This window comes from Marmota marmota, unplaced genomic scaffold (assembly GCF_001458135.2).
Source record: "Marmota marmota marmota unplaced genomic scaffold, marMar, whole genome shotgun sequence".
Lineage (NCBI taxonomy): Eukaryota > Metazoa > Chordata > Mammalia > Rodentia > Sciuridae > Marmota > Marmota marmota.
Genome location: NW_025999968.1, coordinates 49283667 through 49289697, shown reverse-complemented (window position 1 = coordinate 49289697; position 6031 = coordinate 49283667).

Here is a 6031-nt window from a genome sequence, read left to right as displayed (position 1 = left end):
TCATTGTCCCTTCAATTCAAGTAGCAACATAATCATAACTTTTTATGACCAGAAGCTCTAACAAATGTATTTTCACCATTGTTAATATAATTGCAAATTATAAATATGTGAAAAAATAAACTAGCTATCTTGCCAAACTTCTGATTTTGGCCAAAAGCAGACATGTTGTGGCAGATAACTGATGTTAAACAAACAAACAAACAAACAAACAAACAAAAAAACGAAGATGAAAACACTTCAGTGGTGTGTACTTGTGTTGTCATATTCTAAATATGTACCTATAAATATGTGCAATGTGTCTTCACATGCGTTTTGGGGGCATCCTCTGTGAACTCAGGCAGCTGTTTTACAAACTAGTTCTCTTCTTCAGCAGGCTACAGCCTATTTTGGGTTCCCAAGATGAATTGACAGGCCTAGAAGCAAAGATATGAGTGCCACAGTTTCATTCTGAACACTTCATGAGGATGTGAGGGATCTTGAATTTGGAAATTTTGATTTCTACAGTATTTTAGTGATAGAAAGATTGTGACAGTATCTACTGTTAAAATCCTCATCAAAAAGCCATGGCGGAGGGGCTTCCCTCCATCTCCAAATGAACCAGGAAACGATAGGACAGATATGGAGGTGGAAGTTGCTGTGGATGGAGGTGAAACTAGTGTGGAGGAGAAAATAAATCAACCACAGGCTGCCATTGCCGGGGGACGGTTGGTGAGAAGCTGCCCAGGGGCAGGATGAACAGTGGCTCCCAAGAACGCCAAGGAGGTTACCCAAGGTGACAGGGAAAATCTCCTGTGTGAGAAAGTGGGTAGGAAATTTGATTCAAAACACTACTGACACATGGGGTATAGGGGGGAGTAAAGTGGGGATGAAGGACATGAGCTTTCAAGTCCAGCTACAGAGAAGTCCAGGGAGGCATCATGGGTCTTACTTACCCTGGGACCTACAGGTTTGCCTTGGAAAAGGTAATTATTGGATGTCTAGTATGCTTGGTAGGATTTTCAGCTGGAGAGTATTGAAGGTGCTCAGCTAAGAAGGAGTGTTCCCTGAGAAGGGGTTTTGCTACACTCAGGTCCACAGAAGACTACACAACTCTACGAACAGCACTGGGGCTGTTTACATAGGGGGAGTGATGGGCAGAGGACAAAGTGACGCCCAGTTAAGCTTCAGTATTGCACAGCCCTTATTCTAGAAGGACCTGGGCATTACCAACAAGCAAAATTTGATCTGTAGACACGTTTCTGTGGGATTTTCAGAAGTAAGAAATAATGATTAGTCCAGAGATTCAGCAAAAATCTGGGTTTTTCTTATTCTGTTTGAATCTTTTCCACTAAGGGATGGAGAACCTCAGAGGATTTGGGTTTATATGCCCTGTATGATGGCATCTCTCTGGGAAATATTTTTCACACATGCATCTTCCACCTGACCAGTCCCTTTCCACTGGGCCCCTGTCCAGTCCCTTTCTACACCCTATGCCTCAGGCCCACAGCCTTCTTTTGTCCTGTGCAAGGGAAGACCCCAGCAAACTGAGTCCCAAAGAGGGGGGTGGTCACGTGTGATCATGACCTGCAGCCTTCATGAATGCCTCCATGTGTGCAGCTCCTCCTTGGAAATGCCACATGAGCCGGGCATCACTTTATGACAGAACCTGGTGCCCTGTCCCTGGAGCCCAGCCTGCACACCTGGCTCACAAGTCCTCTGTTTTATTCTTCTCTAAACCTCAGCACATATTATAGAGCCTGGCACACAACAGGCACCCAAGGCCACCAAGCAAATGACACTAAATGTGAGAATATACATACAAGTACGCTTCTGTTAAAATAATATTTTTCTTGTTTCCTTAAAAAAGATGTGAAATATTAAAGATACAAAGGCCCCAGGCATGATATTTCTGCACAGCATGTGGGGCTAGAAAGAGCCAATTATAGTCCTTATACTTCACCGGGAGCAGGAAGCTGAGTGGCACCTTCTTTGATCCAGCCTATCTTCAAGAATTGAAGGAGAGACCGAATAGCTGTTGAAGGCTGGTACCTTCTCTCCAGTTCACAGCAATGCTTGTCCTTCCTGTTGTGTGTTTAGGAGTGACATGTCTCACCCTGGACAAACGTCCTGTGGAGTCTGTGTGGGCTATAAGGTGTTTGCTCTAGGGAGCATGTTGGTTGTGAAGTTCTGAGGCGTCTGCAGCTTCCGCAGGCGGCTGGCAGTTGGCTCCAGTAACTGCTGGCTTGTAAGCCAGGTGTGTATTTTATTTTCTGGCGGAGTCATTATTTCATCACTGCCATAAAACTTCAGATTTAGGAGACATTTAAGGACACAGAGGGACAATGGAGCATCATTCCTGAAATGAGATATTTTCATTGGCAAGTGTAAATGTCTTCGTCACATAGTTGCTTCCAAGCAAATTCTGAATATGGGAAAGTGTAATTATAATACAGAATAGGGCACTTTCCCAAGAATCGGGTGTTTATAGATCTGGCTCCATCACATTGTATCTGTGTGACCTTGGGTTGCTCAGCGTCTCTAAGCTTCAGTTTCTTTCTGAGCAGATTAGACATCACAGTAGAAGCAGGGCAGTATTTAGGGAGAGCTCATTCCTTACTCCTGGTGTTTCTTGCAGTTTGGAAGAATCTCTTCCTCATTTCCTTTCCCCCCTTTATAAGCCTGAGGCTTGCAGCCCCTCAGTATTCCTCACTCATTCAGGATTTATTTATCCAGGCAGGCGGTATGAAGAAGCAGATCTACTGTACCTTGCCTCTACCGCTTCTTCTGGGGGCAAGCTTTTTATACAGTTCAGGACATTCTTCTGCTGGCAGGGGGCAGGGTGGGGGTTGTGGCCCTCCACCAGCACAGCCTGCCTGTCTGTGGTGGTGGGCACCTATGGTGTTAGGCCCTTGCGCAGTCTCCTCCTCTTGATTGTGAGCCAGGCCAGTGACTCCATTCTAACAAATAGAATATAGCAAAAATGAGGGGATTTTGCCTCTAAGCTTGGGTTAAAAGAGACTGAGTAATGATGTCTTGTGGGCTTCTCTGCCTCCCTCCATTTGGGGATTTTGGTAGAGCAGGAAGCATGCATCAATGAGCAGTTTAGTGGACAGCCCGCTTAGTGGCTGCTGATGTCCTCAGACAATGGCCAGTCAGCAATGGAGGCCCTCAGTGTAACAGCTTTTGAGTAACAGCCACAGGAGTGAGCTCAGAAGCTGGTCTTCTTCCGGGTGTTCCTCGGGATGATCACAGCCCCATCGGACACCTTGATTGTGGCCTCATGAGAAGTCCTGAGTCAGAGGACCTAGCTATGGTCACCCTGCTTCCTGATAAAGGTCAGGAGTCCATACGTGTGTGAGATAATAACTAAATGATAAGACAATAAAGGTGTGCTGTTGTCATCTGCTAAGCTATCTTTTGTTTTGTCATACAGCAAGGGATAACTATGTTGCCGGGTGGTTCTGGCTGATTCTTATGGTCAGTTTTAGGAAGCCCTTTGCCCTCAGCTGTACCTGTATTCTCTGGCCTGGCCTATATTGGTCATAATGATGAGAGTTTGTTCCCCATTTGTGTTTTTCTTTTTGATTATTTATTAATTAGAAAACCAGGTAAGGGAGATATATGGTAATGATCACCCACCAACACCTGCACCATAAACCTCATCATGAAGGCGCTCCTTAGTTAGTTTCCTTCAAGAACTGCCTTAGGAAAGCCACAAGTCAGGTATTCAGGACCCAGCTTTACTCAAGACAATACCTTTCCAGTGTCTCTGCTGTTAATCAACACACAAATGCTTTTCCTAGGTACTTCTATAGGTCTCAGCAGAGGTTTATGTGCATGGAAATCCCTTTACCTCCAAAGCCAATTCACAAGCTTTTCCAAGGCCACTGTCTTGGCTTTCTCATTGGCTCCTATCAAAAAACTCTCCAATTAAAACCCAAATCCTAGGGAGGGAAGTCTCAAGTTCATGTAAAGCCAGAACAGAGAAATTCTGGAGCTTATATAGCCACTGACCTTTGAGGTCACTTTGGAGGATAACAGATTTCTCGCCTGAGCAAACTGCCATGCCTTTATTATTCTGGGGAGAAGTGGAGAGGGAAACAGATGCTTAAGACTTTCCAGAAAACATTAACAAGGCGACAAGCATTTGGGCATTCTTTGCTTTTTCCCACTTACTCTTTCTCAGTTCAGTGAAACCAAACGAGTTCATGTTTAGTTCCAATGCTTTGGTCATTCCTGAACATTTTTCAATCATGGCCCAGGAATGGACAGGGTATAAATAGCCTCTCACTGGGAGGCACAGCCACTTGGGGGGTGGGGAGTAGGCACTGCTTGACCCCTTCAGGAGGGAAAGAGGGACAGGTCATGATCTGCAGCTGGAGAAGGTTGATATTCTATTTAAACTTCTTCCCTTGCAACCTATTTCAGATTCTGCTAAGAAAAAAGAATTTAGACCATAAAAACAGCATTTGGATTTTATAAAATACAACAGATCAATTCCTACTTGTGGTTTTGCCCTGGAGTCTGGCGTGGAGAGCTGCTCTAACAGATATTTTTCAAAAATCATTAGGCTCACCAGAATTCAAGCTGGCCCATGACATTTGGGTTGTATCCATATTTTTCAGAACTAATACTTTTCTACCCCCAGTGGTCTCTGGCCCTTAATCCTGCTCTCTACATCACGAATTTAGGAAAAAAAAAGTATTTGCCCACTAAAGACATACTTAGAGTTCTTCTGTATTCACAGATTTCTGGGCAAACAAAACTACTTGAATAGGAAAGGGAAGCATAGTTGAAACATTTCTCACCCTTTAGGGCTGCCCATGATTTTCAATAATTCTTGATTTCTGCTGTCACCTTCAGTTTTCTTTGGGCCTGGCCTATCTTGGTGGCACATTCATTTTTATGTGTGTCTTATCACCTAGGATGATCAAAAGTCATAGGTGATAATAATTATAATGGGACTTTTTTAGAAAATATTTTATATTTTAATATATGATGATTATAAGATACATCTACATAGTTAATTGTGAAGATGCTTGTCCTTTCATTGAGGGCAGTGTATTAGTTTCTTATTGCTGCTGAAACAAATTACTGCATGCTTCATGTTAAAGATGAAGCAAATTTATTATTGTGCTGTTCTGGAGGTCAGAAGTCTGAAATGGATTTTGTTGGGCTAAAATGACAGTGTGTTTCTTCTGGAAGTCCTAGGGGAGAAATCGTGGCATTACTCTTTCCAGCTTCCAGAGGCTGGATATGTTCTCTGCTCTTGGTCCCAGATCACTCCAGTCTCTGCTTCCATTACCACATTTTCTCCTTGATTCCAAACTTCCTACCTCCTCTTTTCAGTTATAAGGACCCTGACAATTACCTTGAACTCAGATAATTCAGGAAAATCTCCTCATCTCAAGATTCCTCACCATATTCTCTTTTCCACATGAGGTAACATGTACCCAGGTTCTAGTGATGAGAAGGGTATTATGCTCCTTACCATAGGCATTTTCAGAAGAATTCCTCCTTCAACCACTTGATTGTTGGTTTGTGGGTTAGGATGATGTCAAAGTCTGCAAACCCTCATCATTATTATTACTATTGTTTAGAAAAGCTACAAGAAATTTGATTGCTGGCTTCTTTGAATTCTGGGGTAAAACTTTGGTGGTTCAACTCTGAGACCAATTTGGCATGTCAACTTTCCCTACTGTAGACGGAATCACTCTGAATTCAATAGAGAAACCATTAGTTTAGGAGCTGACTGGTGCAGACCACCTGAAACTACCCATGTGTTGCTATAATTAAATAGCAGCAAGCTATTTCAAATAATTCTATGCTTTTATACACACATTGCAGGTAAAATACAGGCATATTGAATATACTATATAAACTAGTACCTGGAAAGTTTACATGAAAGTAACACCTCTTCTTTTCTCAAAGGGATCCATTTACAAGCACCTTTACAGATCACAGTTTTTCTTTTTGATTTTGTAAAAACTTGTCTTCCTTCTGTTTTTCCCTTATTCATGCCTTATCTTCCTATCATGGAAAAACTCCTGTC